We start from the raw sequence: 27,219 nt of genomic DNA, 5'->3' as shown, positions 1-27,219 counted from the left end.
CATAGTTTCTTGAAAGTGGCATCACCGGTAGATAGGGAGAAAGTGAGAACTGCAGATACTGGAGATCAGAGTCCAGAGTGTGGTGCTGGAAAAGCACGGCATGTCAGACAGCATCCGAGAAGCAGGAGAATTTCAGGCATAAACCATTCATTCCTGATGAAAGGCTCATGCTCAAAATGTCTCTTCTCCTGTTCCTCAGATGCTGCCTGATCTGCTGTGCTTTTCCAGCATCACACTTCATCACTGGTAAACAGGGTGGTGAAGAAGACATTTGACATGCTTGCCTTCGGAACATTGAGTACAGGAGATGGGGCGTCATAATGCAGGTGTACGGGAGATTGGTGAGGCCACTTTAGGAGTTCTGCATACAATTCTGATCACCCTGTTATCGGAAAGATGTTATTAAACTGGAAAGGGCGCATGAAAAATTTACAAACATAACACCACGACTAGAGGTTTCAGTGATAAGGAGAAGCTGAATCGACCATAAGCTTTTCCCTGGAACATTGAAGGCTGAGGGGTCACCTTATGAAGATTTATAAATTCATGAGAGGCATAGATATGGTGAAAACTGAATGAAGTTGCTGGAAAAGATCAGCAGGTCTGGTAGCATTTGAAAAGAGAAATCAGAGTTCGTGTTTCGGGTCCCATGATCCTTCCACAGTTCCAGTAACTCTGATTTCCCTTCACAGTTGCCAAACCTGCTGAGCTTTTCCAGTAATTTCAGTTTCGCACACAGATATGGTGAATAGCCAAGGTCTTTTCTGTGGGTTAGGAGCATCGAAAACTAGAGGGCTCAGGTCGAAAGAGAGAGGAAAGACTTAAAAGGGATGTGAGAGAGAACTTTTTCACACAAAGCATGCTGCATATATGGACTGAGCTGCCAAATGAAGTGGAAAAGGTCAGTGCAATTACAGAATTTAAAAGACATTTGGACAGGTACATGAATAGGAAAGATTTAGAGGGATATGAGCCAAATGCAGGCATTTGGGACTAGTTCAGTTTAAGAAACCTGGTCAGCATGTTGGATAAAAGGATCTGTTTCTGTTTTCTTTGACTCGATGATGAGAATTGCACACAGTACTCCAGCTGTGGCCTACAGAGTTTTGTACAGTTCCAATATAACCTCCCTCCTCTTCTAATATATGCAATGACTTATAAAGGGAAGTGTTTGAATGCCTTCTGATCCACTCTATTAATCTGTCTTGCCAACTTCATCTGTGGACAAGCAATTCAAATCCCTTTGTTCCACTGAGCTTCCTAATGTCTTGCCATTCCTTGAGTACTCCCTTTTCTTGGTCCTCCTTCACCTCACACTTTTCTGGGTTAAATTCCAAGTGCCACTGATCTGCCCACCTGACCAAACCACTGATATCTTCCTTTAATTAAGACCTTCTTCTTGACTGCCAATCATCTGGCCAATCTCTGTGTCATCACCAAATGTGCTTATTACACCCCCCAACATTTCTTCTGTATCATTTAGTATCTTAAACAATAATCAACATAGCCCTGATCCTGTGGTACACCACTGGAGACCAGCCTCCAGAGATGTAAACAGGTTTCTACCACTATTCTGCATCTCCTACCTCTCAGCTAATTTTAGATCCAATTTGCCAAGTTACTCTGAATGCCATATGCTTTTACCTTCTTTATCATAGAGTTATATAGATGTACAGCATGGAAACAGACCCTTCGGTCCAACCCGTCCATGCCGACCAGATATCCCAACCCAATCTAGTCCCACCTGCCAGAACCCAGCCCAAATCCCTCCAAACCCTTCCTATTCATATACCCATCCAAATGCCCCTTAAATGTTGCAAGTGTACCATCCTCCACCATCTCCATACACATACCACCCTCTGCATGTCTTTTATACCTTTCCCCTCTCACCCTAAACCTATGCCCTCTAGATCTGGACACCTCAACCCTAGGGAAAAGACTTTGTCTATTTATTCTATCCATATCCCTCACAATTTTGTAAACCTCTATAAGGTCACCCCTCAGCCTCCGACGCTCCAGGGAAAACAGCCCCAGCCTATTCAGTCTCTCCTCTCCCTATAGCTCAAAACCTCCAACCCTGGCAACATCCTTGTAAATCTTTTCTGAACCCTTTCAAGTTTCACAACAACTTTCCAATAGGAAGGGGACCAGAATCACACACAATATTCCAACAGTGGCCTAACCAATGTCCTGTACAGCCGCAACATGACCTCCCAACTCCTGTACTCAATAGTCTGACCTAGAAAGGAAAGCATACCAAGTGCCTTCTTCACTATCCTATCTACCTGTGACTCCACTTTCAAGGAGCTATGAACCTGCACTCCAAGGTCTCTTTGTTCAGCAACACTCCCTAGGATCTTACCATTAAGTGCATAAGTCCTGCTAAGATTTGCTTTCCCAAAATGCAGCACCTCGCATTTATCTGAATTAAACTCCATCTGTCACTTCTCAGACCATTGGCCCATCTGGTCCTGATCCTGTTGTAATCTGAGGTAACCCTCTTTGCTGTCCACTACAACTCCAACTTTGGTGTCATCTGCAAACTTACGAACTGTACCTCTTATGCTCGCATCCAAATCATTTTTTGTAAATGACAAAATGTAGAGGACCCAGCACCGATCCTTGTGGCACTCCACTGGTCACAGGCCTCCAGTCTGAAAAACAACCCTCCACCACCACCCTCTTTGAGCCAGTTCTGTATCCAAATGACAAGTTCTCCCTGTATTCCATGAGATCTAACCTTGCTAATCAGTCTCCCATGGGGAACCTTGTCGAACGCCTTACTGAAGTCCATATAGATCACATCTACTGTTCTGCCCTCATCAATCTCCTTTGTTACTTCAAAATACTCAATCGATTTTGTGAGACATGACTTCCCACACACAAAACCATGTTGACTATCTCTAATCAGTCCTTGCCTTTCCAAATACATGTACACACTGTCCCTCAGGATTCCCTCCAACAACTTGCCCACCACTGAGGTCAGGCTCACCGATCTATAGTTCCCTGGCTTGTCTTTACTGCCCTTCTTAAAGTGTGGCACCACGTTTGCCAACCTCCAGTCTTCCGGCACCTCACCTGTGACTATCAATGATACAAATATCTCAGCAAGAGGCCCAGCAATCACATCTCTAGCTTCCCACAGAGTTCTCAGGTACACCTGATCTGGTCCTGGGGATTTATCCACTTTTAACCGTTTCAAGACATCCAGCACTTCCTCCTCTGTAATCTGGACATTTTGCAAGATGTCACCATCTATTTCCATCTATATCACAGTCTATATCTTCCATATCCTTTTCCACAGTAAATACTGATGCAAAATATTCATTTAGTATCTCCCCCATTTTCTGTGGCTCCACACAAAGGCCGCCTTGCTGATCTTTGAGGGGCCCTATTCTCTCCCTAGTTACCCTTTTGTCCTTAATATATTTGTAAAAACCCTTTGGATTCTCCTTAATTCTATTTGCCAGAGCTATCTCATGTCCCCATTTTGCCCTCCTGATTTCCCTCTTAAGTATACTCCTACTTCCTTTATACTCTTCTAAGGATTCACTCGATCTATCCTGTCTATACCTGACATATGCCGCCTTCTTTTTCTTAACCAAGCCCTCAATTTCTTTAGTCATCCAGCATTCCCTATACCTACCAGCTTTCCCTTTCACCCTGACAGGGATATACTTTCTCTAGATTCTTGTTATCTCATTTCTGAAGGCTTCTCATTTTCCAGCCGTCCCTTTACCTGTGAACATCTGCCTCCAATCAGTTTTTGAAAGTTCTTGCCTAATACCGTCCAAATTGGCCTTTCTCCAATTTAGAACTTCAACTTTTAGATCTGGTCTATCCTTTTCCATCACTACTTTAAAACAAATAGAATTATGGTCACTGGCCCCCAAAGTGCTCCCCCACTGACACCTCAGTCACCTGCCCTGCCTTATTTCCCAAGAGTAGGTCAAGTTTTGCACCTTCTCTAGTAGGTACATCCACATACTGAATCAGAAAATTGTCTTGTACACACTTAAGAAATTCCTCTCCATCTAAACCTTTAACACTATGGCAGTCCCAGTCGACGTTTGGAAAGTTAAAATCCCCTATCATAACTACCCTATTATTCTTACAGATAGCTGAGATCTCTTTACAAGTTTGTTTCTCAATTTCTCTCTGACTATTAAGGGGTCTATAATCCTAATAAGGTGATCATCCCTTTCTTATTTCTCAGTTCCACCCAAATAACTTCCCTAGATGTATTTCTGGGAATATCCTCCCTCAGCACAGCTGTAATGCTATCCCTTATCAAAAACGTCACTCCCCCTCCTCTCTTGCCTCCCTTTCTGTCCTTCCTTTAGCATTTGTATCCTGGAGCATTAAGCTGCCAGTCCTGCCCATCCCTGAGCCATGTTTCTGTAATTGCTATGATATCCCAGTCCCATGTTCCTAACCATGTCCTGAGTTCATCTGCCTTCCCTGATAGGCCCCTTGCATTGAAATAAATGCAGTTTAATTTATTAGTCCTACCTTGTCCCTGCCTGCCCTGACTGTTTGACTCACTTCTATTCTCAGCTGTACCCGTCTCAGATTGATCTCTTTCTTCACTATCTCCCTGGGTCCCACCCCCCACCCCCCCCCCACCCCCCCCACCCCCCACCTTACTAGTTTAAATCCACCCAAGCAGTTCGAGCAAATTTCCCTGCCAGTATATTAGTCCCCTTCTAATTTAGGTGCAATCCGTCCTTCTTGTACAGGTCTCTTCTACCCCAAAAGAGATTCCAATGATCTAAAAATGTGAATCCTTCTCCCATACACCAGCTCCTTAGCCATGCATTCATCTCCTGTATTCTCCTATTCCTGCCCTCCTAGCTTTTAGCACTGGGAGTAATCCAGATATTGCTACCCTTGAGGACCTCCTTTTTAAATTTCTGCCTAACTCTCTGTAATCTCCCTTCAGAGTCTCAACCTTTTCCCTTCCATTGTCATTGGTTTCAATGTGGACAATGACCTCCTGCTGGCCCCTCTCCCCCGTGAGAACAGTTTTCTATGTGATATCTTGTCAAAGGCTTTGCTGAAAATTTGACAAACTTTATTAACTGCACAACTCTCATTTACAAACTGGTCTCCACATTGAAAAATTCAAATGCGTTAGGCATGCATGTTCTCTGACAAAGCCATGCTGACTGTCCCTGATCAAACCTTGCCTTTCCACATGGAGATTCTCTCCTACAGAATTTTCTCCAATAGTTTCCTTATCACTTATGTAGGACTCACTGGTCTATAACTCCTGGTTCAATATCAGCTGCTCTCCAGTCCTCTGACACCTCCGCTATGGCCAGAGATGAATTAGATGTTTGGGTCAGAGACCCTGTAATCACCTTTCTCATCTCCACAGCAGCCTAGGATTCAACTCATCCAGAACTGGGGAATTATCTACTGTTAAGCCTATTAAAGCTTCCAATGCCTCCTCACTCCATATGTCAAACTGCTCAAGAGCCCAACAGTCACTCTTCACAAATTCTGTACCTGTATTGTCTTTCTCTGAAGCAAAGACAGATGTGAAGTACTTGTTTAATACCCTCCCATTGTTATCCAGCTCCATGTACAGATTGTCCCTTTGGTCACTTATTTGTCTGACTCTTTTCCTATGCTTATAGGATATCTTAGGATTTTCCCTGGTCTTATATACTCATGTTCTTTTCATGCCCTCTCTTTGATCTCATAATTGCTTTCCCAAGCTTCCCACTCTTTCTACACTCCATAAGGGCCTCCATTTATTTGCTCCCTTTGTACCTGCTAAATGCCTCTCTTTTAAAATCTTTATCCAGTCCTGAATACTTCAAGACATCAAGGGATCTCTACACATCTGCAGAAAGAATGTAAAATTAACGAAAGGAAATATTTGCAGTCATCAGCTCAGTAAGAGATTTTCCAGGGGAGATAGGGTAAATATTTGACTCATCAAAGAGTCATAAAGTCATAGAGATGTACAGCACAGAAACAAACCCTTTTGGTCCAACTCGTCCATGCCAGTCAGGTATCCTAACCTAATCTAGTCCCATTTGCCAGCCCTTGGCCCATATCCCTCAAAACCATCCTATTCATATACCCATCCAGATGCTTTTTAAATGCTGTAATTATACCAGTCTCCACCACTTCCTCTGGCAGCTCATTCCATGTACACACCACCCGCTGTGTTAAAAAAATTGCCCCTTAGGTCCCTTTTATATTTTTCCCCTCTCATCCTGAACCTGTACCCACTAGTTCTGGACTCCCCGACCCCAGGGAAAATACCTTGTCTATTTGTCCTATCCATGCCCCTCATAATTTTATAAACCTCTATAAGGTCACCCCTCATCCTCCAATGCTCCAGGGAAAACAGCCCCAGCCTGTTCAGCTTCTCCCTATACCTCAAATCCTCCAACCCTGGTAACATCCTTGTAAATATTTTCTGAACCCTTTCAAGTTTCACAACATTCTTCTGATAGGGACGAGACCAGAATTGCATGCAATATTCCAACAGTGGCCTACCTGTAGAGCCGCAACATGACCTTTCAACTTCAAACTCAATGCTCTGACCAATAAATCCTATTTACCTGCAACTCTACTTCCAAGGAACTATGAACCTGCACTGCAAGGTCTCTTTGTTCAGCAACACTTCCCAGGACCTTACCATTAAGTAAGTAAATCCTGCTAAGATTTGCTTTTCCAAAATGCAGTACCTCACATTTATCTAAATTAAACTCCATCTACCACTCCTCAGCCATTGACCTATCTGATCAAGATCCCATTGTACTCTGAGGTAATCTTCTTCGCTGTCCACTACACCTCTAATTTTGGTGTCATCTGCAAACTTACTAACTATACCTCCTATGTTCACATTCAAATCATTTATTTAAATGGCGAAAAGCAGTGGACCCAGCACTGATCATTATGGCACACCACTAGTCACAGGCCTCCAGTCTGAAGACTAGTGTTGAATGTCTATAAAGGATGTTGCTGGGAAATGAGTTAAATCCTTCCTTTTACTGTTTATCATTGGATCTTTCTGAATTATCATCTTTATATCTAGCCTTTGTTTTTTATTTTGTGAAATAACCTATTTTCCGTTTTTAAAAGTTCTTTGATAGCACTGTGCAAATTTAGAAAGAAAAAAGATAGTACAGTAGCAAAATTATTTGGCCTATTGAGCCTGTTCGACCATTCAATACAATCATGGCTAATTCACTAACTGAGTGCTCCATTTCTGTTTTCTCACAATGCCACTTGATGCCTTCAGTATCTATAAATCTATTGGTTTCTTTCTTGATTATATGCTATTGGAAAAATCCATCAGTTCATCATCATATAAGCGACAAAATTTCTCCTTGCCTTTTTGATTTTGGGAGTTCATGATCACAGTCACATATTATAGGTTGTCAATAATTTGTTGACAAACAGGTTATTGGCTTGGAATTGATTTGTTTAAGGTTGTGGGGACAGTATCCTGCTCTCTAGTCGGGGTAATAAGATGATTGTTAAAAATAGGAACACCACAAGTCATTCAGCCCCTCAAACCTGCTCCACCATTCAATAGGATCACGCATGATCCAACCTTCCTCACAGCCACATTTCTGCCTTTCCTGTGTAATCCTTGGTTCCCCTCCTGATCAAGAATCTATCTCAACATTAAATAGACACAAGGAATCTGCCCCACAGCTTCCTGTGGCCAGGAGTTCCAAAGACTCTCAGCCCTCAGAAGAAATTCCTCCTCAACTCAGTCTTAAGTTAGCTCTCCTTTATTCTGAGACTATGGCCTTCAAATCTCCCATGGGGGAAAACATTCTCTAAACAGTATCCTGTCCAGCCCTTTCAGAATTTTATATGTTTCAATAAGATCATCGCTCATTCTTCTCAACTCCAGTGAGTCGGGCCCCAACATGTTTAGCCCTTCCTCATAAGACAATCCCTCCATAAAAGGCTCATACTCATGAACCTTCTCTGAACTGCCTCGAATGAAATGGTATCCTTCCCCAATAAGGGGATCAAAACTGCTCACAGTATTCCAGATGTCTTACAAGCATCTTGTACAATTGCAGTAAAGTTTCCAAATTCTTACTCCAACTTCCTTGAAATAAAGGCCAACATTCCGTTAGCCTTCCTGATTACCTGTTGCCCCTGGGCACTAGCTTTCTTTGTTTTGTGATAAATGCACCAAATCCCTTTGTGTTATACCTTTCTATGGTTTTTCTCCATTTAAGTAATATTTTGTTCTTTTGTTCTTCCTTCCAAAATGAATAACTTCATATTTTCGGACGTTATATTCTATTTGCTAACATTTTGCTCATTTACTTAATCTATCAATATCTCCCCATAAATTCTTTGTATACCTGTCACAACCTACCTTTCCACCTATTTAGAGGTATTAAATAACTCTTCCTGGGCCTTCCTCCTCTTCTGGTTCATCTTCCATTTGTAGAAGACAGCTCTCTCGGACCGCCTACAAGATCTGCCTAACAAGGACCACCAACGCTCCCTGAGCAGTTGTTAGTCTTTCCTATTTCTAGGGGCAGGTAGCTTACTCCTTGTCAAACAATTGTGTGAATTAATTTGGGCAAATGACCATGGAACAGCTACTCATGGCATTGGATGGCCATTGTCCCCTTGCTCACCTTCATTTGAAGGTTAATTTTTACTTCTGCTACAAACAGTATTTTCCTATTGTCAAGCAATTTCATTCATCATAGGGTAGTGTGGTGCCCAATGATCTTTTAGTTACACTGGTAGAATGTTAGTTATAGCTATAACACAGTTAAATGAGGTCTGATGCTATTCAGGAAATACTGATACGAAACATTATGTGAACAAAAGTTTAAATGGGACTCCAGTTTCCAACAGCTATCCCACGTTGAGAAGGAAATATCGTTATTGACTTCTCACACTAATTATTATCTAACCTATTTATTTCTAAGCTACAGTTTAGTTACCTAGTTTCTTGATAATTATGTTGCAGATAACATAATAAAGCTACTAGAACTGTTAATAAGTTATCAATGGTGTTTCAAGATGGCAGAGGTGGCAGAGTAGGAGATTTTTGGGCTCCCAGCTTGTACATGACTGACAGCATCCTTCTTTTGTTTTTCTGACTTTATTTTTCTTTGTTTAACTTTTGAATCAAATTCATTTTATTGTCTTTCTGCTGCTGCGGTGGTGGAGAGGTTAAGAGGAGCTGTTGAGTTGTGGATCTGGTCCATTCCTCATGGCCATGGTGGTGGTGGCTTAAGCAACTATTCCAGCATTGATGAACTGGGGCCCGGTCTTTTCCTTTGATGTTTTGTGGCATCTGCAACAGCAGCAGAGTGAATGGCCTCTTGGTCCTTGGGAATTAATTTGGGCAGTCAATTGGTCTGGGAAGTTGAGACAGGCCCCGGTCCTGAACAGTTGAGGCAGATTCTTGGCTGCGGAGCAACTTAAGTATTGGCAGCGATGAGGCAGCTTTAGCAGAGGTAATGTTCTGGGCCTGGTCAGCAGGGGCAAGGGCTGCTTCCTCCTTAGTGCTGCAACCTCATGGAATGAATTGACGGCTATTGAGTGTGGCTGCGTCCCATAGCCACTTCAAAAATCAAGAAGCCATGTATGGAACAGAAATTGAAATTTGTCCTAACTTTGTACAATTTATTTCTTTTTGTAATTTATGAAATTTAAATGGCGCTAGCTGATGGGGACTTCTACACATTTTACTGTATTTTAGAAATACATAACAAATTATTATTACTATTAATATCAAGACTCGAGAAGTTTTGGAAACTGTATGACTTGGAAGAAGCTGATGAGTCATTTATAGTTCAGTTGAACTGTTGGCAGGGGTGAAGTAAACCCAGAAACAGTATTTGATTGTTGTAGCTGAGTATTATCAGAGCTCTAAGAAACCTTGGGCAGTACCAGCTTGGTGAGGCTAGCTATAAAGCCACAAGACATAGGAAAAGAAGAAGGCCATCCAGCCTATCAAGTCTGTTCTGTCATTCAGTGAGATTGTGGCTGATCCAATAATCCTCAATTTCACTTTCCATGCTTTTCTGCCACAACGCTAGATTCCTTTACTGAGTAAGAATTTGTCCAACTTAGCGTTAATTATACTCAATGGCCCAGCCATTGTGAGAAAGAGTTCCACAGATTCACTACCCTTTGAGAGAAGAAATTTCTCCTTTTCTGTCTTAACTAAGTGACTCTCTTATTAAGGTTGGTGACAAAACTGGAACTGTGTATATGAGCAGGTGCTGAATTACAGTTTCCAGAATCCAGTAAGGGCATAGTTCAGGAGTGGAGAATGGAGAAAGGCGTGAACAGTTATTGAGTAAGTTATTCAGTCTGTGACTGCTATGGCTTTTGAGTCAGTTCTGAAACCATATCTTTGAAAGTGAAGAATTGTAATCCAATGTAAGGTTGTACCATGATTTGGTGACCCTCAGTGTCACTGACATCTGGGTGTGTTGATAAAAAATCTGTGGCATCAGTGTTACTTGATGTGGTCTATGGATAGATATAATGCAGTTGATTGTTTTACTATTCTAAATTGTAGTTTGCTTGGAACTGTGTTTTTGTTCGTACTCTTTGTACGTACCTGGAATCTGACACATTGTGCATTTTAAACAATAAATTTACTGGTCCCCAGCCAGACTGTGATTGTACATTTAGTACATTGTTCTTGTATCATAACTCAAGTTAAACTTTGATGTATTTTGCCAAGATACTCATAGACATCATTTAAATTGTCTTATGCCCAATGGCCAAGGGAAGAACAGAATTAACCAGGTTTCTCACTAGTAAGACTCAGTATTGAGAACTGAGAGGATAGGTCACATTATACATAGTATTATTGCATCCTGGCTAAGGCACTATAAATTTAAGCTTCCCTCAAAAATTTGTACAAGTGCTATAGGCCAATATCCTAGTTCAACCCAGCAGAATACTGCAATGTTAGAAGCATTCTATATCGGATGAAAGTGGGAATTTTGTGGTCCATTGCTAGTGTCTCTATGTCTGAGCCAGAAGGTCTGGGTTCAAGTTTCACCTGTCCTAGAGATGTATCACTGTATGTCCAAACAAACTGATTTTAAAAACTATTTCAGGTAAAATGATTAATGCTATTTATCTTTTAAATTTTCAATGACATTATTAGCCAAGGAGTTAAGAATTCTCCTTCTTGGACAGAATTTCAGTCAAAACTGGATAAGTTGTGCTAGTAGAATATTTAGCAACACTTCTAAACACTTCTTTGGCTGTGTACCACTTTCAGGCATTTGAGAGCATGTTCATTGTAGAAGCTGCAAAACTGGTAAATGCCAGTTGCTCTGATGGACGATTGGTGAGTAGGAGGAAGTGCAAGAAAATAATTACTGGACTGGTGACATTTTTACTTCAGCTTCTCTTTCACAATTGATGGTGCTGGCTAAAGCTTTCAATGTAATTACTTTATGTGAGCACTCTAAAACCCATTATTTGGATATAGGCAGCAGGGTTGTTTAATGATAAATCTCTCCCAATGCCATGCAGAAGATTAATATTTTAAAGCTATTGTCAGTGCAGACCCCAGCTGAAATGCTTCATTTATTTGATCAGTAACAATATCAATATAGGAGAATTAAGTCTTTAAGATAATTGCCCACAGTATTGGGATATAGCATTTTGTGATCCATTGGGAAATAATATTGCTTTGTATGTTGACATAAATTTTAGTTGATTTGATCGTGTTAATTGTTTCCAAACGGAGCATTTGCTTGTACAATTTAGTTTTTCAGATAGTTCCTGGACACTCAATCAAAAGTATATTAGCATTTGGACCAGCTTATGTTACTCTCTTTGGGGTTCCATTTGTTTGTCTTTGTCCATAAATTCTGGCCAAATAAACTAGTAAATTCAAACAACATGCAATGTTCATGGGGATTTCATGGCTATGTGGATAATTGCACTGTTCTAGATGTAGAATCATTGTACTATCACAATGTTGGTCTTTTTACAAGGTTACTGTGCCCTTGTGTTTTTTTCCAGAGACCGGGTAATTGGCCAGGTTCCAACTAGGCTGGGGCTGAAAGGTTTATTGGGGCCCTTTTTGTTTACGCCAACTGATAATGCCTCCAGCTTAAGGTCTTCATGTCTTAAAAATAATGGTATAATCAAAGGGGAGTGTCAAGCTAGCTGTGTAGCTAGTCTTCGCTTAGATTACTTACAGTGTGGAAACAGGCCCTTCGGCCCAACAAGTCCACACCGCCCCGCCGAAGCGTAACCCACCCATACCCCTACATCTACATTTACCCCTTACCTAACACTATGGGCAATTTAGCATGGCCAATTCACCTGGCCTGCACACATCTTTGTGATGTGGGAGGAAACCGGAGCACCCGGAGGAAACCCACGCAGACACGGGGAGAACGTGCAAACTCCACACAGTCAGTCGCCTGAGGCAGGAATTGAACCCGGGTCTCAGGCGCTGTGAGGCAGCAGTGCTAACCACTGTGCCACCGTGCCACCGTAGAGTTTTTGATTCCATTCAGCAGCAGTATGCGTGAAGAAAGACTGCTAGTTCTCTCCCTCCTTCTGTCCTTCTGACTTCATAACCTGCAAGTTTATTGTCATTTTTACTGTTTGTGCTAAGGGGTCTGTTTATGGGGACTGTTGCAAGTATTTTTGGAATGGTATCATTAAGTTGGGATAGTCTGTCGGGTTTGGAAATGATAAGTTGTTCGGTATTCTATTTTCTGTTGTTTGTGTTTCATTCCATAATTTTGCAAATAAATTCTATATGTTTAAAACTGGTTAGTTGAATCAGCTATTTCACTCCGAGAATATCCACTATACACTTACCTAAACAAATAGCAAAGTTACAGTCTGGGATACCTGCTTAAGAATGTTTTGAGGGATTGGACTTGATCCATAACAGTATTAAGCTTAATTTTGCTTCATATGACCGGATATTTTGATATATTTTCCAAGCAAAATCTTGGATAGATCATAAATCTCAAATCCAACATTGACTTCAGCAACTCAAGCTTCAGATGAAGTACTTTGCATCTTTATAGCCTGAGAAACATTGTCACATTGTATGGACTTGAGCCTTAATAGCCTTGAATTCGAACTAATCAAATTTATTGATCTTTTGAGGAACATTTTAGGATTTCCAAACAGCTGAGTAAATTGCTTCTGTTGCTGATTGAACTCAAAGAATACAAACTTAGTTGCTATTCTCACTACTGGCTGAGTTATCAAGCTAAGTTCCATTCTACAAAATATATTGCGCATTAATTAGTGACAACTGTCTAAGAAATTTAGATGATTAGTGTCAATTGGTTGCTATCTCAAAACCTGACTGTTGTAGATTCAATCTGATTTCTTTTCTTGGCATACTGTAGAGATATGAGGTTGGTTAGCTCAAGTGGCTGGATGGCTGGTTTGTGATGTGGTCAACAGTGTGGGTTCGATATCTGTATTTCTTAAAGTCGCCATGAAGGTCCTGTCTTCTCAATCTCACCCCTCACCTTAAGAATTATGACCCTTTGGTTAAACTCACCACCAATCATCTCTCTCTAATTAGAAAGCAGCCCTCTGGGACTCCAGTGACTTTGCCTTTTATTGTAGAAATGCAGACACTTCAGCTCAGAAAAAAATGATTTGACTGACGCTGCTGTGTTGCTGTTGGTGTTCACTCTACTTCAGTTCAACTTTTCTACTCTTCCCTTGCTCCATTAATATTTTACTTCATGTGCTTATCTAACTGTCTCCTATATATTGTGACAATTAATTTATAGACCTCATGTTCTTTCAGATTATTTATTCTAATTCTGATATCCTCATTTCTGCTATTAATTTTAACTTTTAACTTTCTTGTAATTTATTGGCCTTTGTATAAATCATGCTCTGAGTTATTTTTGAACTTTTTTGAGCAGATTTCATTTTTCTGTTTCCATAAAACCAAATACGTAGGAACAGAAGTAGGCTATTCAGCTCACAAAGTCTGCTCAGCCCCTCAAAGAGATCATGGCTGATCTGATCATTTTCAAATCGACTTTCTTGTCTTTTCCCCCATATCTCTTGATTCCCTTAATGATTAAAAATCTATCTCAGTCTTGAATAGAGCATCAATGCCCCAGTGTAAGCAATCCTTTGCAATCAAGAATTCCAGACTTTCACTATCATCACTGTCTGAAATATGCACGCACTTTCTTATGAGATTCAGTCCACTGTTTCTGTATGCAGAGTGAGTCTCTCTTCCACGATTAGTATTAACTTAGTGCAGAAAAACTGGTCAACGTATTAAGACAAGCGAAATGAATGGCTGGTCAGAGAATCAAAAATGCTATATGATACAGCAACAGCACTTCTCTGAAGTTGAAGCCGAGGTTTAGCATTTGGTTTGTTTTCTGATACATATTAGTCAAAACATAGCTGATTAACAACTCTTTCCTGCTATACTTTGAGTGACTCAATGGCAATGCTCCACCATAGAGATGTACAGCATGGAAACAGACCCTTCTGTCCAACTTGTCCATGTCGATCAGATATCCTAACCTAATCTAGTCCCATTAGCCAGTTCTTGGCCCATAATCCTCTAAACCTGTCCTATTCATATACCCATCCAGATGTTTTTTAAATGCTGTAATTGCGCCAGCCTCCATCACTTCCTCTGGCAACTCATTCCATACACGCACCACCCTCTGCATGAAAACAATGCCTTAAGGTCCCTTTTATATCTTTCCCATCTCACACTAAACCTACGCCCTCTAGTTCTGGACTCCCCCACCCCAGGGAAATAGACCTTGTCTATTTACCCCATCCATGCCCCTGATAGTTTTATAAACCTCGATAAGGTTACCCCTTTTAGCTTTGGAAATAACTTGGATCATGAAGTTGTGTACATTCTTCAGTTAACCACTTTAGTAGCTCTGAGTACAGTCATTTTTCAAGGACAACGCTTGTAGAATTCAATCAAAGAAAATTGTTTGGGAATATTATTAGAGTAGGTTACAGAATGTGAATGAAGAACATGAGATATAGCCTACAACATTTTGTTTGCAGACTGTTATGGTATTAATGGTATTGTGCATCTGTCTGTTTCCAAGGCTTCAGAAATGGCCTTTAGGATCAATTGATGCCCAAGAGCTTCATATACACGTGTAATGACAAACCTGTGATCACTTTGGTACACATCAATATAAAAATCAATAACCTTCACAAAGTAATTGAAATAACTTCACAGGGGCAGGTATCCTGTCACCAAGTCACCCTTTATTTACACGTGCATAGTACTTGACATTGATCTGGCTGCCTCATGGCCAACTAAAGTGAGCAAAGCCTCCAACACCTCTGTTTCTAACGGTCAGCCAGGTCTCCCTGATTAGACCAGGTTAACAGCCCTATTCAGGGAACTCCTGTTCAATAAGGTTCATCTGGCTGACCTCGCAACAGTCACCACAGTAATGTTCCTGCCGAAATGCAAATGTAATAGTAACTTTCTATCTTCCTGGACTATTTTTCAAGTGGAGTGGAGGCAGAAGTCAATTCCAGCAAGTGCCTTGCTATGGCTGAACCTTTTCTGCTGGATTGTGGCATTAAGAATGTTTCATATTAATTGTATTTCTTAGATGTAAAGCCTGCCCTGCAGATCTCTGGTGAAGTTTACATTGCATTACAGTGTGGAAACAGGCCCTTCGGCCCAACAAGTCCACACCGACCCGCCGAAGCGCAACCCACCCATACCCCTATATTTACCCCTTGCCTAACACTACAGGCAATTTAGCATGGCCAATTCACCTTACCTGCACATCTTTGGACTGTGGAAGGAAACCGGAGCACCCGGAGGAAACCCACGCAGACACGGGGAGAACGTGCAAACTCCACACAGTCAGTCACCTGAGGCAGGAACTGAACCCGGGTCTCTGGCGCTGTGAGGCAGCAGTGCTAACCACTGTGCCACCGTGCCACCCACTAAGTTGAGTAATATCGCTGAAACACAATGGGGCAGGATGGGGATACAGGTGAGAAATCAGTTTAGAACATGGAATAACAGTTTGGGATAAATACATTTTATATTGATAAACTGCCAAGGAGAGGTGAAAGGAGAAATGCATGGTGGGGATCTGTTTTGTAAAAACATTGGTAAAGTAGCGAATACAGAAGGAAATTGCTTTAATTTTAGAATAAAATGAGTAAATATAGGGCTAAGTGGTGGAGGTTAATACACAGCATCCACCACCCCCAACAGAATATTTTAACAAAGAATGTCCAACAACATGTTGGCATAGGCTGCACAGTGGCTCAGTTATTAGCACTGCTGCCCCACAGCACCAGGGACCCAGGTTCGATTCCACGCTTGGGCGACTATCTGTGTGGAGTTTGCACATTCTCCCCATGTTGCTCCAGTTTTCTCCCACAGTCCAAAGATGTGCAGGTTAGGTGGATTGCCATGTTAAATGACCCATGCTGTCCAGAAATGTGTAGATTAGGTGAATTAGCCTTAGGAAATGCAGGGTTTCGGGGATGGGTTGGTCTGGGTGGAATGCTCTTCAGAGGAGTTGGTCGGACTCAGTGGGCCTAATAGCCTGCTTCCACAATAGAGATTCTATGATTTATGAACATCTTTCAATGGACGCCCACTCAATGGCAATGCTCCACTAACATGGCCTCACATTGGCCTTTAGAAATTACAGACTCATCTGATTGGCCAGCAGCTTTAGCAACACAGGTAATGCTAGGCAGTACTAATGGGCATTACCAGGTTGCAATAATCTCCATGAAGAGAAGTACAATGTTGACCCAATGAGGTACGTGCTGGGTTTTTAGGATGGGAAGGATTTGGGCACTTATATGGTGAAGGATGGGTGAGAGGGCCTGGGTATAGGGGTCAGTATTTAGAAACCTGGTGGGGAGGAACAGAGGGATCAAAACCTTGGAGTAGGTTGTCAACCCTGAGACATGCAAAATAATATTCTCCCCTTCCTCCTCACTGTTTCTAAAAACAGTTTCAAAAATTACCTGTGCACCTTAGTTTGCTTGCTGCTGTCCAACATTTTACAGCAGCAAAGGCAGATTGAGGCCCTCAATTGGCACAAACTAGAGGATTTAACAATCTCCACTGGCTCTACCCATACTTTGTGATATGAAAAATAGGTTGGTGGCGGGTGGAAAGGAGGTAGGCTGGCAAACCAACATATTTCATGCCAGGTGTTTTCATAATACATATAATCCAACCCATGAACTTTTTAGACCAAATAATATTCAAAGGGACCTATATATTTACAAGAACAGGAATGAGAAAATAAATAATTTAAGATTAAGAGTAGGGCAATGAAACCTAAAACACATTATGAAGAAAAATTCTTCAAAAATATCAAATAGTAAGTATTTAATAAGTATATTCATAAAAATGAAGTTAATGATTTAGGACATCTTTTTAAAAGAAGATTGTTAATTTGTAGGTAACTATCAAAAATGGCAGTGGTATTTTAGTAAGCCTTTTGCATTGATTTTTGTTCTCTCTGTGAAGTGATAGACATTATAAGGTTGGGGAATGCTTAAGTGGTGGCAAGTAATTATGTTGAATGAAAAGAAGAATTTTAGATAATGTAGTCAGGTTCAAAAAAGCAAATCAAGGGATCCCAAAGGAATATATTCTAGGAAGTTTAAAGCACATCTCTTAAATATTTAGTGGTTCTGAACAATATTCATTAAATTACCTTGTTTAAATCTGATACTTCACAGAAAATGTTATTTAAATTTCTGACATAGCTGTGAAAAAAACTAATGATATGAAACAACTAAAACTGTCAATGAGTCATACGGATGTACCCTTTGGCCCAATTGATTCATGCCGACCAGATATCCTAAATTAATCTAGACCTTTTTGCCAGCATTTGGCAAATATCCCTCTAAACCCTTCCTATTCATGTATCCATCCGGATGCCTTTTAAACATTGTAATTGTACTAGCCTCCACCATTTCCTTTGCTAGTTCATTCCATATACACACCATCCATGCATGAAATAGTTGCCCCTTAAGTCTCTTTTAAAATTTTCCCCTCTTACTTTAAACCTATGCTCTCCAGTTTTGGATTCCTCTACCCTGGGGAAAAATGTGTTGCTGGAAAAGCGCAGCAGGTCAGGCAGCATCCAAGGAGCAGGAGAATCGACGTTTCAGGCATAAGCCGTTCTTCAGGAATGAGGAAGGTGTGCCAAGCAGGCGAAGATAAAAGGTAGGGAGGAGGGAATTGGGGGAGGGGCGTTGGGAATGCGATAGGTGGGAGGAGGTTAAGGTGAGGGTGATAGGCCGGAGAGGGGGTGGGGGCGGAGAGGTCAGGAAGAAGATTGCAGGTCAAGAAGGCGGTGCTGAGTCTGAGGGTTGGGACTGAGATAAGGTGGAGGGCAGGGAAATGAGGAAGCTGGAGAAATCTGCATTCATCCCTTTTGGTTGGAGGGCTCCTAGGCGGACGATGAGGCGCTCTTCCTCCAGACGTCATGTTGCCATGGTCTGGGGATGGAGGAGGCCAAGGACCTGCATGTCCTTGGTGGAGTGGGAGGGGGAGTTAAAGTGTTCAGCCACGGGGCGGTTGGGTTGGTTGGTGCGGGTGTCCCAGAGGTGTTCTCTGAAATGTTCCGCAAGTAGGCGGCCTGTCTCCCCAGTATAGAGGAGGCCACATCAGGTGCAGCGGATGCAGTAAATGATGTGTGTGGAGGTGCAGGTGAATTTGTGACGGATATGGAAGGATCTCTTGGGGCCTTGGAGAGAAGCGAGCGGGGAGGTGTGGGCACAAGTTTTGCATTTTTTTCGGTTGCAGGGGAAGGTGCCGGGAGTGGAGATTGGGTTGGTGGGAAGTGTGGACCTGACGAGGGAGTCACGGAGGGAGTGGTTTTTCCGAAATGCTGATAGGGGAGGGGAGGGAAATATATCCTTGGTGGTGGGGTCTGTTTGGAGGTGGCGGAAATGACAAAGGATGATGCGATGTATCTGGAGGTTGGTGGGGTAGTAGGTGAGGACCAGTGGGGTTCTGTCCTGGTGGCGATTGGAGGGGCGGGGTTCAAGGGCGGAGGAGCAGGAAGTGGAGGAGATGCATCCGTCACAAATTCACCTGCACCTCCACACACACCATTTACTGCATCCGCTGCACCTGATGTGACCTCCTCTACATTGTGGAGACTTTCTGCCTACTTGTGGAACGTTTCAGGGAACACCCGCACCAACCAACCCAACCACCCCGTGATGGAACACTTTAACTCCCCCTCCCACTCCACCAAGGACATGCAGGTCCTTGGCCTCCTCCATCGCCAGACCATGGCAACACGACGCCTGGAGGAAGAGCGCCTCATCTTCCGCCTAGGAACCCTCCAACCACAAGGGATGAATGCAGATTTCTCCAGCTTCCTCATTTCCCCTCCCTCCACCTTATCTCAGTCCCAACCCTCAGACTCAGCACCGCCTTCTTGACCTGCAATCTTCTTCCCGACCTCTCCGCCCCCACCCCCTCTCCGGCCTATCACCCTCACCTTAACCTCCTTCCACCTATCTCATTCTCAACACCCCTCCCCCAATTCCCTCCTCCCTACCTTTTATCTTAGCCTGCTGGGCACACCTTCCTCATTCCTGAAGAAGGGCTTATGCCCGAAACGTCGATTCTCCTGTTCCTTGGATGCTGCCTGACCTGCTGCGCTTTTCCAGCAACACATTTTTCAACACACTTTCTCCTTTTTTACCCTGGGGAAAAGACTTGAACTATTCACTCTATCAATGCCCCTCATGGTTTTATAAACTTCTGATGCTCCAGGGAAAATAACACCAGGTAATTCAGTCTCTCCCTATAGCTCAAACCTTCCTACCCTGGCAAAATCCTTGTAAATCTTTTCTACACTCTTTCAAGTTTATCTTTCCTACAGCAGGGAGTCCAGAATTGAATACAATATTCCAAAAGTGGCCCAACCAATGTCCAGTACAGCTGCAACATGATTGCCTAACTCTTATATTCAGTGTACTGACTAGTAAAGGCAAGCGTACAAAATGCCTACTTCACTACCCAGGCTACACTTTCAAGGAACTGTGTAGCGCGCTCCTAGGTCTCTTTGTTGTTATCCATCCATTAAATTTATATCTACATACAATGTAGAAATTGCAGATCAAATGCTTTTAAAAATATTTTCTAAAACCAAATTTGTTTCAGGAAATGTCATCTGTAGGTTATCATGCTAAATATTCCCATTTCCTACATAATGTTAAAAGTGTCCACAGCTGCTATTTGATTCGGACTGGATCTTCTTTGAGTAGTTTACTGTCACCAACCCTTCTTCTAAATCTCATTGACCGAATAAACTAAACATGAGATGGTGAAGAATTAACCACTGAGTTCTCAGAAGAAGAGACATGTAAATTAATTCAATAACAATTACTTTATTACAAATAGTGAGATAACAGGTTACATTAACTTAAGACTGGATAATTACATTGCTTCTTACTTCATGTCATTATATTTCCCAACAGATAAATAAGTCTATGCTTCATGGCCATAGACTGTAAAACTGACTGGCTTAAACTACTACTTAAAACACTTCAACTTCCTCCAGAGATAGCCACTTACGTATCAGCGGATGGAGTTATTTCGATGCTTCAAATGATTCTTTTCAGGTCAGCACTCCTAGTATAATAACCCCCTTCTAACATTTTCTTTTCTGTTGTGTAGCCCATTATATAAATGTTAAAGCATGTGCAGTTAGTTCTTCTATAACGCCATGGTTGTGTCCTTGTGCAACCCTGCATTGTAGAAAAATTGCGCTTTCAAAACAGCATTTAAAATGTTGGTGATATAATTGTGTTACAGCCAACACAGGTTTTAAAAATTTGCACTTTAGAAACAGCGTCCCAAAAATCATCAATCACATTACAGCGAATGCACGTTGACGAAACGCACGTTATAGAAGAATGATCTGTATGTTAAATTTAAATTATCCACCGAAAGCTCACATCAGCTTCTATTTTAAAATTCCAAATACGTAGATTGTAAAAATAGACATGTTTGTCATTATTTTGAGTTAACATTGGGTGGATGGTGATCTGCTTTGGGTAATTTTCTTTATCCTTCTGATTTAATGTGAGTCTGCTTTGCTGGCCACTGCTTGGGTGGCTTGAACATAGAACATAGAACAATACAGCACAGAACAGGCCTTTCGGCCCACGATGTTGGGCCGAATATTTGTCCTATCTTAAGCACCTATCCATGTACCTATCTAATTGCCGCTTAAAGGTCACCAATGATTCTGACTCTGCCACTCCCACAGGCAGCGCATTCCATGCCCCCACCACTCTCTGGGTAAAGAACCTACCCCTGACATCCCCTCTATACCTTCCACCCTTCACCTTAAATTTATGTCCCCTTGTAACACTCTGTTGTACCCAGGGAAAAAGTCTCTGATATCTACTGTATCTATTCCCCTGATCATCTTATAAACCTCTATCAAGTCACCCCTCATCCTTCAGCGTTCCAATGAGAAAAGGCCTAGCACTCCCAGCTATCCTTGTACGACCTATTCTCCATTCCAGACAACATCCTGGTAAATCTCCTCTGCACCCTCTCCAAAGCTTCCACATCTTTCCTAAAATGAGGCGACCAGAGCTGCACACAGTACTCCAAATATGGCCTTACCAAGGTCTTATACAGCTGCAACATCACCTCATGACTCTTGAATTCAATCCCTCTGCTAATGAACACTAATACACCATAGGCCTTCTTACAAGCTCAATCCACCTGAGTGGCAACTTTCAAAGATCTATGAACATAGACCCCAAGATCCCTCTGCTCCTCCACCTTACTAAGAACCCTATCGTTAACCCTGTATTCCGCATTCTTATTTGTCCTTCCAAAATGGACAACCTCACACTTGACAGGGTTGAACTCCATCTGCCACTCCTCAGCCCAACTCTGCATCATATCTAAGTAAGGTAAAAACAATGACTGCAGATGCTGAAAACCAAATACTGGATTAGTGGTGCTGGAAGAGCACAGCAGTTCAGGCAGCATCCAACGAGCAGCGAAATCGACGTTTCCTGATGAAGGGCTTTTGCCCAAAATGTCGATTTCGCTGCTTGTTGGATGCTGCCTGAACTGCTGTGCTCTTCCAGCACCACTAATCCAGTATCATATCTAAGTCCCTTTGCATCCGACAACAGCCCTCCTCACTATCCACAACTCCACCAATCTTCGTATCATCTGTAAATTTACTGACCCACCCTTCGACTCCCTCTTCCAAATCATTAGTAAAAATTACAAACAGCAGAGGACCCAGAAATGATCCCTGCGGAACTCCACTTGTAACTGGGCTCCAGGCTGAATATTTACCATCTACCACCACTCTCTGACTTCGACTCTGACTTGTCTATCCAACTGGCCAAACTTCCCTCTATCCCATGCCTCCTGACTTTCTGCATAAGTCTACCATGGGGAACCTTATCAAAAGCCTTACTAAAATCCATGTACACTATATCCACTGCTCTACCCTCATCCACATGCGTGGTCACCTCCTCAAAGAATTCAATAAGACTTGTAAGGCAAGACCTACCCCTCACAAATCCATGCTGGCTGTCCCTAATCCAGCAGTGTCTTTCCAGATACTCATAAATCCTATCCCTCAGTACCCTTTCCATTACTTTGCCTACCACTGAAGTAAGACTAATTGGCCTGTAATTCCCAGGGTTATCCCTATTCCCTTTTTTCAACAGGGGCACGACATTCACCACTCTCCAGTCCCCTGGCACCACCCCCATTGACAGTGAAGACGAAAAGATCATTGCCAACGGTTCTGCAATTTCCTCTCTTGCTTCCCACATAATCCTAGGATATATCCCATCAGGCCCAGGGGACTTGTCTATCCTCAAATTTTTCAAAATGCCCAACACATCTTCCTTCCTAACAAGTATCTCCTCTAGCTTACCAGTCCATTTCATACTTTCCTCTTCAACAATGTTGTCCCTCTCATTTGTAAATACTGAAGAAAAGTACTCATTCGAGACCTCTCCTATCTCCTCCAGCTCAATACACAGTCTCCCACTACTGTCCTTGATTGGACTTACCCTCGTTCTCGTCATTCTCATGTTTCTCACATACGCATAAAAGGCCTTGGGATTATCCTTGATCCTACCTGCTAAAGATTTTTTATGCCCTCTCTTAGCTCTTCTAATCCATTTCTTCAGCTCCCTCCTGGCTATCCTGTATCTCTCCAATGCTCTGTCTGAACCTTGTTTCCTCAACCTTATGTAAGCCTCCTTCTTCCTCCTTACAAGATATTCAACCTCCCTCATCAGCCAAGGTTCTCTCACACGACCATCTCTTTCCTGCCTGACAGGTACATACATTTCAACGACACGTCGTATCTGTTCCTTGAAAAAGTTCCACATTTCAATGACATCCTTTCCTGACAGCTTATGCTCCCAATTTATGCTCCTCAGATCCTGTCTTGCAGCATTGTATTTACCCTTCCCCCAACTGTAAAACCTGCCCTGTTGCACGCACCTATCTCTCTCCATAACCAAGGTAAAAGTCACAGAATTGGGGTCACTATCACCAAAATGCTCACCCACAAACAAGCCCATCACTTGTCCCGGTTCGTTACCAAGTACCAAATCCAATATGAATTTATTTTTTATTAAGCTTGGTTATATGAATTAAGCTCACCAACAAAGTATTCATCCAGCATTATAAGGTTGCCCACAATTGCTCTGATTTACAGCTTCCCTTGTATGTATTTGGCCTCATAAGCAAACCACATAATTTCCATATCCATGAATACTTCTTCAGCAATTCTTCCACATCTAAGAGGGCTTCCAGTGGTTTATGGTCCATTTCTATGAGAACTTTGAGTATCTCATCTGAAAATCTTTTACATGCACCTGCGGATTTCAGGTGACAGATAATATATTGGTTCCCTGTAGACCTTCTGGTTGTTCTTGAAAGAACACTGAGTCTATAACTGGCTGAAACACTTACTGCAATGAAAGTTGGGAATGATAGATCATATTAGACTTAAAAGTCTGGGGAAATCAGCAAGCCTTTGATTCATTGAAAAATAACTTCTTGAATTGTATTCCAACAACCTTATGAACTTTGTTTTTAATAACTATCTCAAGGATTTAGTCATGGCTCTCAAATAAGCCAAGAATTTCACCGGCTGATTTACACTGCCTAAACATTTTTGTAAATCATACACTGATTTGGAAAAGGAAACTCTTTAAGCAATGTTGCCTTCTGTAAATTTGGCTTTCTGCATCTTTTCAATGAAATAGCTCAGAAAAAGAATTGTATCACTGAAGAATTCCCCTTTCTCATCAAGATTAGCTCCTTCAACCTGGAGATGCTTCAATATTGTGTACACCCTGGTCTTGTATTCTCATCTTCTCATCATGTAGTGATACATTGCCCAGAAGACACATTACCTTATAATATTAGTTATAGCAGAGTGGAAGATTTCTGGGGGAGGACACCATCCCAAAAAGCAATCTCCCAATGCAGTGTCAATGTTTGTTCAATGGAGGCTGCTGGAACCTGCTGTTGGCATCAAGTTTATTTTTGTTTAAAAACATCCAATTTTAATAGTAAATAGACTCTCATTGATGGTGGACTGGGGGTGGATTTCTCCAGCCATGTCTCTACTGAATTGTGTGATTGACAAGTCTGTGTATTTAGGAATTGAGTGCTGATAGTCTTCAGTGGTGAATTTGTCCTTCTGTTCCACAGGTACTTCTGTAGTTATTTCAAATTCCAACTTCGAACACAATTTGGATACCCTTTACTAATGTGACATCTTCCTTCAATTGTAAGAAATCTGAAAGAGATGAATTAGAAATTCTGACATGTTTGTTAATAATTAGTTCTGATTAATAATGCTCTATATTTATAACATGCAGACAATATATCCAACTCATTGAAATTGTCAACAGGTTCCCCTAGATACTGTATTCATTTATTGAATCTTGCTCTTTCAGTAATACAATTGATTCTTAATAGCATTTTACAACTAATTTATTTTAAGACATCGTCAAAGGTATCAGTATCCTCTTTAACCTTTTGTCTGTTAACTTCATGATCTGCTAATAATCCCATAGTGTGATCACTTGTTCTATTTGTGATTTAGTGTGGAGAGCTGAAGCAATTCACATGAACTGTATGTTTCATGTTGGCCAACTTAATTCTCAGTTTAAAGTTTAAATGACCGTGAGTCTGCCTGGAGGTGGAATAATTTTGTCCATGACTTTGTTTGAGCTAAATTGCCTGCTTCAGATTCTGAAAGCTTTATAATTCAAAATTTGCTGCATCTTCAGCCTTTTCCCTTGTAAATTTGAGTTACAGTTTCAATTCAGTTATTATAATCTCAGAATTTCCAGCTTTAAGAATTTTTGGGGGGATTGTGATGACATTTCAATTACTGAGGAATGAAGTTTAGTCTTTTAAAAAGCTGTACATTGTAAAGGAATGGTAATTTAATAAGCATTAAAAGCTCCAGTCTTCAAAACTTTTATTCTTTTTCTAATCTTTTTCTATTTGAATTAATTAATATTTGACTTGTTAAATCAGAAAGATTCTCTCAATATAGTTTGTTACAGATTATTTTCAATATTGTGAACACCATATTAAAACTCTAAATTGTTATTTCTTTTTCAATTTAAGATTTTGATATAAAGAACTAAGATGGAGGGTTTTACCCCTCTTGTTGATATGTTTCTCATCATTTCAAACAATATGGAAATTCCCACTCTTCCTGCTTCTCCTCCAAGTCCTTCAAACCCTTGTCTCAAAAAAGGGTCCAAAATGTTTTTATTTCATTAAATGGTTTTATACAACAAATTTGAATCAACTGCTTGCAATATGATTTTCTTCTGTCCTTGACTTTTATATTGTAATGAAATGAGGTATGCTACTATTTTAAAGAATTTCTTCAAGAACAACCTCATAGAAAAATTTCAGTGACTTTTAACAATTTTTAATGATATGGATGCCCTTTTAATTGATGTCATGATTTTAAGTCCTCCATCAGCTTCCTGGTTGAAAATGTTGATGTAGGAATAAATATTTTCACCCTTCCTCTCAGGGACCGAACATACTTCTGGAGCCCAATACCATGCGCATTTTTTAGATGGATTGCAGTTTCAGTTTATTTCTTTGTAGTTTAAGTGCAACACTTGCTGATTCTCTCTCTTTTTACTATGTTTTCCCTAGCTCTGGCTGATTTTCACTCTAGATAAAAGCTGTTGTGCTGCTAGGGCTTTTCCAAACTGAACTGACTGGTTGATGTCTCTGACTTGCTGTTTCTACATTAAATTAGTTGTATTTTTAACAGTTCTGTGCAACATTTATTTAATTCTCTCTTGTCTTTTTTAAAATTCCTCTGAAGTCTTTGAACTGCTGGCATTTCCTTCACTTTCAAAAGCAGCCTACACTGCTTGAAAGAGAAGCTTACAGCTGATACCTGGTTCTGCTAGGATCTGCTTTGGGTATATTTGCTGCCATGGACAATCTTTCTGGTACTAACCTACAAGGCTTACTATTAGTAAGTAGTGAAAGATTAACCACACAAGCTTTTTCAGAAGAGGCATCCACTTGGGTCGCAAGATGTAACTTATATAATAGGAATCCAAATTGCACTAGCTTAAGACTAGTTAACTACATTAACACAAGGTGGATACATTGGTATCTCTTATGACATAGTAACAGGAGGCTGGACTTTACAAAAAATTAGTTGTCTATTCCATGGCAGTTTTCTTTTTGTGAACACTTGTGAACACTTTCAAGTTTTCTCATGCCATTCTCTACTGCTCATCTAAGTATGCATGTTCTATGCCTCCCTGGCACCACACCCCTCCTATTGTGCACTCAGTAGCAAACATACTCACCACTACTCGGACCTTGTGAGATTTGTGCTACCGGTACCAGGACCGTATCTGCTGGATTAGTTATGATCCACTTACTGGATGGACATGGTTCAGAACTTCTGATCCTGACTGTCCCAACTGGAGGATTAGCTATGTCCCCACCCCTGGACTGAGATCGGGCACTGTCCTTGGCTGACTGCGGTAACACCTTTTGACTGACAGTCTCCTTTGACTTAACTGAGGAATACTCCCCTTAAACTTTGAGACAATGTCATTTAGCTAAAGTGCATGCAGTGTGTTTGGTGAGAACACTGCTGACACATTCTTTAGCTGTGGCATTAATGTAACAATGTGCTGTGCAGCAAT

The sequence above is a fragment of the Chiloscyllium punctatum genome, chromosome 20 (assembly GCF_047496795.1).
Source record: "Chiloscyllium punctatum isolate Juve2018m chromosome 20, sChiPun1.3, whole genome shotgun sequence".
NCBI lineage: Eukaryota > Metazoa > Chordata > Chondrichthyes > Orectolobiformes > Hemiscylliidae > Chiloscyllium > Chiloscyllium punctatum.
This window is presented reverse-complemented; position numbering follows the sequence as displayed.